This window comes from Hylobates moloch, unplaced genomic scaffold, assembly GCF_009828535.3.
Source record: "Hylobates moloch isolate HMO894 unplaced genomic scaffold, HMol_V3 SCAFFOLD_3, whole genome shotgun sequence".
Lineage (NCBI taxonomy): Eukaryota > Metazoa > Chordata > Mammalia > Primates > Hylobatidae > Hylobates > Hylobates moloch.
The window spans coordinates 84,845,747-84,858,802 of record NW_026652278.1 but is presented as its reverse complement, the minus strand read 5'-3'; the positions used below and the strand labels follow the sequence as shown (position 1 = coordinate 84,858,802).

General features: G+C 39.3%; 1 protein-coding gene across 1 annotated transcript in view; it reads right to left on the bottom strand.

Annotated features, from left to right (window-relative positions):
• LOC116480858 (RUN and FYVE domain-containing protein 2-like) overlaps positions 1-13,056 on the bottom strand; it is a 120,013-nt gene that overhangs the window by 67,730 nt on the left and 39,227 nt on the right.

The following is a 13,056-nucleotide window of genomic DNA, read 5'->3' as shown; positions in this document are numbered from 1 at the left end:
TGAGCCTTTTGAGTTTTTTAGGTATGCAATCATACTACCAGTGAACAGAAAAAGTTTGACTTCCTCTTTTCTGGGTTGGATGCCCTTTATGTATTTCTCTTGTTTGGTTGCTCTGGCCAGGACTTCCACTACTATGCTGAATATAAGTGATAAAAGTCGGCATCCTTGTCTTGTTTCAGTTCTCAGGGGGAATGCTTTCAAATTTTCTTATTTAGTATGATGTTGGCAGTGGGTTTGTCATAAATGGCTTTTATTTGTTTGAGGTAAGTGCCTTCTATGCCTATTTTGTTGAGGAAATTTATCATAATTCTGGATTTTATCAAATGCTTTTTCTGCATTTTTGAGATAATCATACTTTTAAAAAAATTCTGTTCATAAGACGTATCACATTTATTGACTTGCATATGTTAAACCATCCCTGCATCCCTAGGGTAAAACCTACTTTGTCATGATGTATCATCTTTTTGATGTGCTGTTGAATTCAGTTAGCTGTATACTGTTGAGAATTTTTGCATATATGTTCATCAGGGACACTGGTCTGTAGATGTCTGTTTTTGTTGTAGCCTTTGCTGGTTTTGCTATTCGGATGATACTGGCTGTATAGAATAGGGAAGATTTCCTCTTTCTCTATTTTTTGGAATAGTTTTAGTAGAAATAGTACCAAATTCTTCTTTGAATGTCTAACTGAATTCAGCTGTGAATCCTTCTGGTTTTAGCCTTTTTTGTTGTTGGCAACTTTCTTTTTATAACCAATTCCATTTCGCTGCTTGTTATTGGGCTGTTCATGGTTTCTATTTCTTACTGATGTAAGAGGGTTGTATATTTTAAAGGATCTATCAGTTTTCTCTAGATTTCCTAGTCTGTACATGTAAAGGTGCTCATAGTAGCCTTAAATAATTTTTATAATTTTTGTGATATTGGTTGTAATATGTCCAGTTTTATTTCTAACTGAGCTTATTTAGATTTTCTCTTTTTTCTTGACTAATCTTACTAAGTCTATCAATTTTGTTTATCTTTTCAAAAAAACAGCTTTTTGTTTCATTTATCTTTTCTATTTTTTGTTTCAATGTCATTCAGTCCTGCTCTGATCTTTGTTATTTCTTGCTTTCTGCTTTGTTTGGGTTTAATTGTTCCTGTTTCTCTAGTTTCTTGAAGTGTGACCTTAGTTGTCTATTTGTGCTCTTTCAGACTTTTTGATGTAGGCATTTAATGCTATAAACTTTTCTCTTGGCACCATTTTTGCTGTATCCCAGATGTTTGGATAAGTTGTGTCACTACTACTGTTCATTTTAAAGAATTGTTATATTTCCATCTTGATTCAATTTTTAACTCAGACATTAATCAAGAGAAGATTGCTTAATTTCCATTTATTTTTATAGTTTTGAGGGTTCCTTTTGAAGTTAATTTCCAGTTTCATTTCACTGTGATTTGAGAAAATTCTTGATATGATTTTGATTTTTCTAAATTTATTGACACTTGTTTTTCTGTGCCCTATTGTATGGTATATCTTAAAGAATTTTCCATGTGCTGAAGAGAAGAATGCATATTCTGCAGTTTGGGGGAAGAATGTTCCGTGAATGTCTGTTAGGTGTATTTGTACTAGAGCATAATTTAAGTTTATTCCTTCTTCTTTACTTTATGTCTTGATGATTTGTGTAGTGCTGTCAGTAAAGTATTGAAGTTCCTCATTATTACTGTGTTGCTGTTTTTCTCAGTTCTTAGGTGTAGTAAGAATTGTTTTACAAATCTGGAAGCTCCAGTGTTAGATGTCTATAAATTTGGGATTGTAATATCTTCTTGTTGGACCAATCCTTTTATCAGTATATAGTATTCTTCTTTGTCTTTTTTTAAAACAAAAAAGGATACTGACTTTCCTGTTGGATTAATCCTTTTATCATTATATAGTATCCTTCTTTGTCTTTTTTTTAATATAAAAAAGGATACAGACCTTAAAGCAACAAAGCTTTGTAGCTTTAAGGTTTGTTTTGTTTGATATAAGAACAGCTACTCCTGCTTGCTTTTGGTTTTCATTTTTGTGGAATATCATTATCCACCTTTTTACCTTAAGTTTCATGAGTCCTTATGTGTTAGGTGACTCTCTTGAAGATGGCAGATATGTGGTTGGTGGATTTTTATCCATTCTGTCATTCTATATTTTTTTACTTGGAGCATTTAGGCCATTTACATTCAATGTTAATGTTAAGATGTGTGGTACTGTTCAATTCTGTTAGTTGTTACTTAGACACTTTGTTTTTCTCATTGTGTTATTGTTTTATAGGCCCTGTTAGTTTTATGCTTCAAGGAGGTTCTATTTTGGTGTATAGCAAGCTTTCGTTTTAAAATTTAGAACTCCCTTTAGCATTTCTTGTAGTGCTAGTTTGGAAGTGGCAAATTCCCTCAGCACTTGTTTGTCTGAAAAAAGTCAATGTGAAGGAGAGAATTTTAAGAGCTGTGAGACAGAGTATCAGGTAACCTATTAAAAAACCTATCAGACTAACAGCAGACTTCTCAGCAAAAACCTTACAAACCAGAGGAATTGGGGTCCTCCTGCTTTTAGCCTGAAACCATATAAATGCCAGCCAAGAATTCCGTGTCTACCAAAATTAAGCTTCATAAATGAAAAAGTGATAAAGTATTTTTCAAGCTTTTTAGTGAATAGTTTGTGCTTTTGTTTTCTTCTATATAATTGCCTATATACCAAATACAGAATTTTCAATTTTTTATTTTTAACATGCACATTTTTCTATTCCATTATAAAATTCCTTTAAATATTTTAACATCATTTAATTGACTACATCAGTAAAATTTTTCAAAATTTACTTTATTTTACAGTATTCTATAAATCATATGTGCCTTTTATGCCAAGATAAAATAATAGATGAAATGACACTACAAAAAAAACTAAATAGATGTCATTCTTGCATTTATGAAACTTAAAGTGAAGGAAATAGAGATTATAAAATCATACACATATTAATGTTATCATGAAAAGTTGCCAAGACCACCTCGTTCGGGGAGACCCTAACCCAGTGGCACTAGAGGAATTAAAGACACAGACACAGAAATACAGAGGTGTGGAGTGGGAAATCAGGGGTCTCACAGCCTTCAGAGCTGAGAGCCTCAATCAGAGATTTACCCACATATTTATTAACAGCAAGCCAGTGATAAGCATTGTTTCTATAGATTATAGATTAACGAAAAGTATTCCTTATGGGAAACAAAGGGATGGGCCAAAATAAACAGATGGGTTTGGCTAGCTATCTGCAGCAGGAGCATGTCCTTAAGGCACAGATCTCTCATGCTATTGTTTGTGGTTTAAGAATGCCTTTAAGTGGTTTTCCGCCCTGGGTGGGCCAGGTATTCCTTAATTCTTGTTCATCTAACTCTTAAAGTCAAGCTTATTTCTGTCCTTCCAGAATTATGAGACAGACTTTGCCCTTAATTCTCTGCAATAAGTATAAATAGGTAATAGATTCCCCTTTATGCTTAAATTGCACAGAATTTACTTCTGTGGCTTATGTAACAATCAACCCTAGCTGATACAGTCATTATGGTATAGTAAGAAAAGAAATAAGATGCTCACAGATGAAGCTAGGAGTCAACTGGTATAGGCTTTCAGGGCATAAAGGACTTTTAAGTTTCATTCTAATGGAAAGCCATTTAAAAAATTTAAGCAGGAGGCCGGGCGCGTGGCTCATGCTTGTAATCCCAGCACTCTGGGAGGCCGAGGCGGGCGGATCACGAGGTCAGGAGATCGAGACCACGGTGAAACTCCGTCTCTACTAAAAATACAAAAAAATTAGCCGGGCGTAGTGGCGGGCGCCTGTAGTCCCAGCTACTCGGAGAGGCTGAGGCAGGAGAATGGCGTGAACCCGGGAGGCAGAGCTTGCAGTGAGCCAAGATTGCGCCACTGCACTCCAGCCTGGGCGACAGAGCAAGACTCCGTCTCAAAAAAAAAAAAAAAAAAAAAAAATTTAAGCAGGAGACTGCATAATCAGAAGTATGTTTTCATAGTAAAACAGCTTCGATGTCTGGATTAACACTTGAGGTTCATTGTCTCACAGCTATGGAAAACAAGGACATGGACACACAAAAAGTGAGGTTGACAGCAACCCAAATGTCCAACAATGATAGACTGGATTAAGAAAATGTGGCACATATACACCATGGAATACTGTGCAGCCATAAAAAATGATGAGTTCATGTCCTTTGTAGGGACATGCATGAAGCTGGAAACGATCATTCTCAGCAAACTATCGCAAGGACAAAAAACCAAACACTGCATGTTCTCACTCATAGGTGGGAACTGAACAATGAGAACACATGGACACAGAAAGGGGAATATCACACACCAGGGCCTGCTGTGGGGTGGGGGGAGGGGGGAGGGATAGCACTAGGAGATATACCTAATGCTAAATGATGAGTTAATGGGTGCAGCACACCAATATGGCACATGTATACATATGTAACTAACCTGCACGTTGTGCACATGTACCCTAAAACTTAAAGTATAATAAAAATAAATAATAAATAAACACGAGGTTCGTTGTCTCACAGCTATGGAAAACAAGGACATGGACACACAAAAAGTGAGGGTGAGAGCAGAAGTTTAATAGGCAAAAAAAAGAGAATAGCTCTCTGCTGCAGACAGGAGTATGGAGACATTGGTGGTCTGTGGTGAAATGCAGGGGGTTTTATAGATAAGATGGTGAGGGGGTGATGTCTGACTTATATAGGGTATAAAAAACTGGTTAGACCAGGTGTGTCATTTGCATAGGACACAAATCTTTGGTAGCTCCCACCCTAATCTTTTATTATGCAGGTGGGTTTTTCTGTCTAAGGTGTGTTAATTCTTGTTGAACGTGAGCTAGGGGGTTATATGCTAAGCCAACTAAGAGGTCTCTTGCCCTAAAATAAAATCATCTGCAACAAAAGACCATCCATACAGCATTTCAAAAGAGTTCAGACCTAACTTTGAAGGGTAAAGCCACAGTAAAGCCTTGGAAAGAAGAGTGACCCAAAGAAGGTGTGTTCCTTGGGACAGTTGTGTTGCAGGACTGTTACAGGGTTTGAGGAGGCCCTGCATTTTCAGGTTACTAATAATGGCTTCTAGCCCTTTCCTAGCATCTGGCTTTAGGGAATATTGTCCTAATTATCTAAACCCTCCAAAAAACTGGGATCCATAAGGTGGATCTGGACTGGCCTAGTGCTTATAACTTGACCTATTCTTTCATGAAATGCCCACACTTCTGAATTAATATTAGCTTCCGCCAGGGGGCAACAAAGAGTTTGTCCTGGGGCTATAAGAATGCTGACCCCATGTGAGCTAAAATATCTCTACCTAATAAAGGAGTTGGATTTTAGGCATGATTAAGAAGATATGTGTAAATAACAGATCCCCCCCAAACTACAACTAAGGGGTTGAGAAAAATATCAGGTTAGACTCTTTCCTGAGATGCCCATCATGGTCATGCTACAGAAAGAGGGGAGGCCTGTATTAGAGAGAAGTAAAAGACTGGCTCCACTGTCCAGAAAGAAGTCCACCCTCCTTCCTTCTATTTCCAGAATCACCAGGGTTCCTGAGAAATAATGGAAATTTGAGCCACTGGAGCTGGGGGTCTGATCCCAGGAACCCATCAGTCCTGTTGGACCATTGGTGAAAGCAGTTTTGGACATGGTGACCTCCACCTCTGGGGGCAGTTTGATTTCCAGTGGTCACTGCCATGTGCTGTACAGGGTCAAGGTGGCTTCTTCTTGCTCCCTGGGCAATCCTTCTTAAAGTGTCCTGACTTGCCATGTTGGTAGCAACTAGCAGATGCACCTCAGGGATCCTGGATCTTGCAAACGTGTAATGCAGCTACTACAGCCCCTGTCCTTCTCTGTGTTTCCTTTCTTTCTCTTGGGCCTCCTCCTGGTTCCTATTACAAAATACCAAGATGGCCACCCTCAAGAGGTTTTCCAAGGTGGTATCTGGTCCTATAGCCTGTGTCTGCAGTTTCCTTCTAATATCAGGAGCTTCCTGTGTAATAAACATGTCTTTTAAAATTAGGTGACCCTCAACTGATTCAGATGATATGGTGGTGTGTTTTATTAGTGCTTCTCTCAGCCTTGCCATAAAGGTTGTGGGATTCTCATCTGGGTTTTTGTCTGTCATGGACATTTTAGAGTAACTAAGAGGTTTGGCACTAATTCTTCATAGGCCTTCCAATAAGCACATTAAAAAGTGTTTTCTATTCATCTGTGGAGTCACTGCGGTTCTAATCAGTGTTGTCAAAAGGTATTTCCTCTCTTTCTATTGGGAATGGTGTTTTCCCTTTTTTTGTCCTTACCTATTTTCTCTTTTGCTTTTTGGCCTATTAGAAGAGATATATTGCTCATCTTTGAATTCCTCTGATGCTGGCAGAGCTGCCTGTTTTTCAGCAGCAGTTAGAGCTTGGCTTAGGAGCAGCATAACATCCCTCCATGAGAGGTCAAACACCTGATATAGCTATCAGGGTCATTAGAAAATCAGCCTAAGTCTCCCTTTATTTGCCTAAGGTCCTGAAATGAGAAGGGAACTTGAACCCTAGTGGCATCACCTTCATTGGGCATTTCCTATATGAGTAAGAGCAAAGCTGGAGGAGTGGGAAGTTTTGGAGATGGTGGAAGTGGAACAGCCTATGGTGTGGTTAGACGGGGACCTCAATAAGGGGTACAGGAAGGGCTAGGACACAAGATTCCTCCCTCGGATGGTTCTCCTAGAAGTTGCCTTTCTAGTTTTGGATAATTATTCCCTTTGTGACTGCCTGATATGACTGCTAAAAGAGCTGGGTCAATTGTGCAATGCTTGCAAAGGTCTAGGTTGTCTCACAGGGCAAAGAAAACCTGTACATAGAAAACCTTGAATCATTTGCTCTCTCATCTACAGAAAAGATCTAATTTTTGGATAGTATTAAAATCAAGGCTTCCCTCCAAAGCCAGGTTAGTTCAAGATAATAACAAGGCCACGCTCTCGTGCAAAAGAAAATTAGCCACTTTTTTTTCAAAGTCCTAGGGTCATAGGAGTCCTAGTGCTTCAGAACGCACTCCAGAGGAGTACAGGCCAAAGATGGTCTGTTGCCCATCTAAAAAGAGAAGTAACAAAAAGTCTCCTTCCTTTCTTTTTTCTTTTTTTTTTTGATGGAGTCTCACTCTGTTGCCCAGGCTGGAGTGCAGGGGCACATCTCAGCTCACTACAAGCTCCACCTCTAAGGTTCACACCATTCTCCTGCCTCAGCCTCCCAAGTAGCTGGGACTACAGGCCCCTGCCACCACGCCCAGCTAATTTTTTGTATCTTTAGTAGAGATAGGGTTTCACCGTGTTAGCCAGGATGGTCTAGATCTCCTGACCTCATGATCCGCCTGCCTTGGCCTCCCAAAGTGTTGGGATTACAGGTGTGAGCCACTGCACCCGGCCTAGTGTCCTTCCTTTCTTTTGGAATGACCCAGGGTGAAGGAGGTGACAATTGGGATATCCTTTCAACTGTTTCTTTCCTCGGTTCCCTAAGCCCCAGCATCCATTAAAGGTGGATGCAGACATCACCCTCAGGCATGGATCCGGGGGAGCTAAGCAATGGGATTAGTCACACTTACCAATGCAACTTTAGTCCTCTGCTGGCGATTTCCCTTCGACCTTCTAGACTTCTGTGATCTGTGTGGCTTCCCAATAGATGGCTCCCAGGACAGACTATGTAACAGTTGTATGTGGGCAAGGCCCCTTAATGGAGCGAGAGTACTGGGTTGCGCTCTATATTCTGTTATTATACCCCAGATTAAAATATATATTCTTAGGCAGCAGTTCTGGTTAACATCCTTACTACATAAAATCTCTTTATTATTTAAGTATTATTCTAACGGGAGGTAGAATAGGTGCCTTAAAAAATGTAGTGACTGAATGGCAGTTTTCTGCTGAACGGAAATTATTGACACAAAATTTGGTTTTGGGAGACATTTTCCTCCTTGTTGTTGAGTTTTCCTGTTCATGGATAGGGCATAAAGTTTGGTTTATAGTTGAGGGGTGCAAAAAGGGAATATGATTGGGAAAATACAGTGTTCCAGCAAAGGCCTGACAAGGTACCTCTTGGAGAGGATTCCTATTCCGCTAGGTGGCACTGTAGGTCTTGGAATACCGTGTACTTTCCAGACAAAGGATAGAGATAAAGACTTTCACTGGGTGGGGGAGGGGAGAACCCCTGTTCCTAGAAAAATCACAAAAATGGCAATCCCTTAAGCTATATTCCCAGTTTTACTGTAGCATTTGCTGATCTTGGCTGACAGGATTATTTCTTTTAACTGCAAAAATTCCTGCAGCATTGCATATAAAGAGGGAACAGGAGACACGGTGGTCATGGAGAGGAAAGAAAAAAATTTGATGGAAAAAACTTGGAGATTGTGTTGCTGATGCCTAATGAGCAGTAAGAGGCTGGAAGAGTATGTCCAGAAGCCTTCAGGTAACATTGGGGTGTAGCCTTGGCCAGGAACTGCTTCTGGATCTCTTCCAGTCCCACATGATGGCTAGGCTCTTTGTGAAAGTCAACCAGTTCAAAACAGAGCCAACATTCCCAGCATCCTGAAGGCACTGTGGGATTTGCTCAGCATTCCCCAGCAAGCCTGTCACCTCACCTGCATCTTGAGAATGGTGGCGAGCATAACTGGCCATCTCTTAACTGGCCATCAGATACCCAGTCTTTTAACTGGCCATCAGATACCCAGTTTTAAGTTTGATTTTACAATTTAAAATTGAGGAGAGAAGGTCTCAAAACAAAAGTAGAGATTTGGGTTCCACTCCTATACTTACCCTTCTGATGAATCTCCCTTGGATCTTGGATGAGCCCCCACAATGAAACAGATTCATCTAGAGTAACACCCATTGTTCCTTATCTTATGGCCGTGGAAAACTAGGATGCAGAAACACAAAGAGTGAGGTTCAGAGTGTAAGGCAAAAGAAAGAGAATAGCTCTCTGCTGCAAAGAGTTGTCCTGGAAAAATGGGTTGCCAGTCCATGGCAAAATACAGCGAGTTTTAAAGATCAGCTGGTAAGGAGGCAGTGTCTGATTTGAATAGGACATGAAAAACTGGTTAGACCAGGTGTGCCATTTGCATAGAAGGTGAATCTCTGGTAGCCCCATTTTAATCTCTTATTATGCAGGCAGGTTATCTGCCTGAGCTGTGACATGTTGCCCATTCCTATGTTCCTATAAACATGGTAACAAAAGGGAAGATGGAGCCTCCATGTTGAATATGCGTGGCCCCCAGGTAGCATTTTTCTCTTGGCGTAGCTGCCAGCATTCCCCCATGCAAGCTTCCAGCTTGCTTACCTATGTCTGCAGCTCAATTTTTCAGGCTGCTCTTTCTTAGAAAAAAGAAATAATTTTCTGAGCTGCTTTTTGTTAGAAGGGAAGCTCTGTCAAGGACTCTTTATCCCTCATTATCTGCCTAAATAATTTGTTTCTACATAGCTCTTTTATCAGTAAGATCACTTTGGGCCAGGCATGGAGGCTCATGCCTGTAATCCCAGCACTTTGGGAGGCTGTGGCAGGTGGATCACCTGATGTCAGGAATTAAAGACCACACTGGCCAACATGGTGAAACCCTGTCTCTCCTGAAAATACAAAAATTAGCTGGGCATGGTGGTGAGCACCTGTAATCCCAGCTACTCAGGAGGCAGAGGCAGGAAAATCACTTAAACACAGGAGCCAGAGGTTGCAATGAGCTGAGATTGTGCCATCACACTCCAGCCTGGGTTACAAGAGTGAAACTCCATCTTGCTGGGTGTAGTGGCTCACACCTGTAATCCCAGCACTTTGGGAGGGAGAGGCAGGCAGATCGCCTGAAGTTGGGAGTTTGAGACCAGCCTGACCAACATGGAGAAACCCCATCTCTAGTAAAAATACAAAATTAGCTGGGCGTGGTGGTGCATGGCTGTAATCACAGCCACTCGGGAGGCTGAGGCAGGAGAATCACTTGAACCCAGGAGGTGGAGGTTGCAGTGAGCCGAGATCGCACCATTGCACTCCAGCCTGGGCAACAAGAGCGAAACTCCATCTCAAGAAAAAAAAAAAAAGAGTGAAACTTTACCTCAAAAAGAAAATCACTTTGCAGTGTGGACAATGCCTTGAAAGACAACAGAGGAGTAGAGTCAGGGAGATCACTTCAGTAGCTATTGTCATATTGGAGAAAAAATATTTTAAGTACTAAAATCTGGTAAAAATTGTGGAGTGAGAAAGGCAAATGCCCAAGGAATTTTTATACAATTTAGGATACAACAAAGCTACAGGAAAACTAAAAATTGTCAGAATAGTAAGACCATGGAATACTATGTAGCCATAAAAAGAATGAAATTATGTCCTTTGCAGAAACAGGGATGGAGCTGGAGACTGTTATACTTAACAAACCAATGCAGAAACTGAAAACCAAATACCACATATTCTCACATATAAGTGGGAGCTAAACATTAATACATAGACCCATAGAGGGGAGTAACAAACACTTGAACCTATCAGAAGGTGGATGGTGGGGTGGGATGAGAGAGAGGATCAGAAAAAAAAAATGAATAAGTAATAGGCTTAATACCAGGGGGATAAAATAATCTGTATAACAAACTACCATGACACTAATTTACCTATATAACAGACCTGCACATGCAGTCCTAAAATATAAAAGTGAAGTAAAAGAAAAAAGAATAGGCAAGCCAAGCTAAGCACACTGTAACAAAAGCAAAAATATTAAAATATTAAAGTAAAAAGTGTTTCTAATAGGAATGTCTCAATGAAAACGTTTCTGATGAAATCTTGCCTAAGATGAAGTCAAAATATTTACTGACTTGGCAACGTGAAAGTCATTCCTGACCTGAGTGGAGCTGTAGTTGTAGAGGTCACTAAAAATTGGTTTGAAAAAATAAATCACTGAAAGAATTTCTGTTTCTGGTAATAAGAAAAACTAGACAACCTAAAAACTATCCTAATTAAAATTACCTAAAATGAATACCCGAGTCCCTAAGAAACTAAGAAAAATCTTTAGGGGTCAGAAATAAAATGGATACCTTAAAACTTAAAGCTCAAAGAGGCTGCCTTAGAGAAGTTATACTGTCTCAATAATGTATGAACTTTGGTTTGACTGTTCCAAATACAAAGACTTCAGGCTTCTAATGAATGGAAGGTTGAAACTGATGAGACCCTGTTCATATGGCTGAGACTTTCAAAGGAGTACACTTTCAGCAGAAGGGTAGAACATTTAATGACAAAAACAAACAAACAAAAAAACACACATGCACAGAAATCACAAAACCCAAAACCACGGCATTGGGAGACAATAATAAAGCTTGTCCAATTTGCTCTATGCTCTGGAGAGGAGGTGAAGAATGTGCTATAATAATGTAAACAGGCTTGCATTCAAACAGATTTTGGGTTTGAATTTACACTATGTGCCTGGTTTGATTAATCTCAAACATTAAATTAACATAAGGAGTCAGATGGTGGAGTAAACACAAAATCTCAGCCCAGGCTGAAACATACATTTATAATCAAACATAAGGAAACATGAAAGGAAGCAATCCCTATGACCACAAATTAACAGATACAAACATTTAGACTGCCCTCCAAGGGTCTTACAAAATAAAAATGCAAATAAAGATTGTAAGATAAGTATTTTCAATGATTAAGGACCTAAGAGGAGGAATTTAAAAATATGAGAAAGAAACAACACTCTATATAAAAGAGAAAAACCCAGAATACCTTCTAGGGGTAGGCAGAATTCTCAAGAAACCCCCAGTTCCCTATCCCCAGGTAATTCAATGAAACACTAATGTAGATTCTGCTGTAAAGGGACTTTGCAGATTGAATTAAGGTTACTGGTCAGCTGACTTTAAAATAAGGATTTTGTCCTGCATTATCTGGGCAGACCCAATGTAATCACATGAGCCTTCAAAAGCAGAAATGGAAGATAGAAAGCCAGTGGAAGATGTGGCAGAACAGAAAATAAGAGACATGCAGCAGAAGGGGAAGTCAGAGAAATTCTGAGTATGAGAAGGATTCAACTCATGTTTGCTGACTTGAAGATGTAGGGACACATGCAAAGTCCTCATAAAAACCTCTAGGAACTAAAGGTGTCCCCTGTCCTGCAGCTGACAGCCAGTAAGGAATGGTTACCTCAGTTCTATAAAGCAAGAAAGGCAATGGATTCTGCTAACAGCATAAATGTGCTTGGAAGAAGTTTCTTTCCAGAGTCTTCTGATAAGAGCCCAGCAGGCCAACACCTGATTTCAGCCTTACGTAATGTTTTCTTGTAGAATGCTTTCAAGGAGTTTTAGAACTTGGGGGGCTCTGAAATTCTCATTTTACTTAGAAATTACTTATGCTTGCTCAGCAATCATTGTGTATACTTGAGAACTCTTGAGATATAAGAAAGCCTGTAAGTTGTTTCTAAATATAATAAACTCATTGTGCTTCCTAAGCTTAACAGTTATTACAACTGATATTCATTTTACAATGTTTTAAGTGTTTCTTAGTTTTATTATGCAGAGGTTTCCTGCTCCCCAATTTTTGGAGCCTATAAATATTTTTTTTCAGGTCTCAAAGAATGTTGTATGTCCTTAAAAATCTAGTAGGTTCTGAGCCCTGTGCTTAAGCCAAGTGAAAGATAGAACAGTCCTGTGCATGCCTCAGCCACATGTAGTGGTTGTATATACACTTGCAGTAAAATCAGCCTGCTATCCCCACATATTCACAATTTTAATTTTATTGAATACAGTGCTTTTGGTGTTGTTGACTGATGATTTTTTAGTGACTAGCATAGGTGCTATATAATAAATGTACTTAACATAATCAAAAATCCACAACTTCAACTATATGTCATAATCTCCTTCCTAAAATATTTATTTGAAATTATATTTCTAAAGCCTCTCAAAATTTTTGGATTCTCTTTAACAAAAAAAAGCTTTATCTTTATTGTGTTAAAAGGTAGTAGAAATAAAATATAAAACCCTATACAAAGTGGAAATCGCTATAAATATTTGACTTCTAGATATGTGTTTCATTAGAA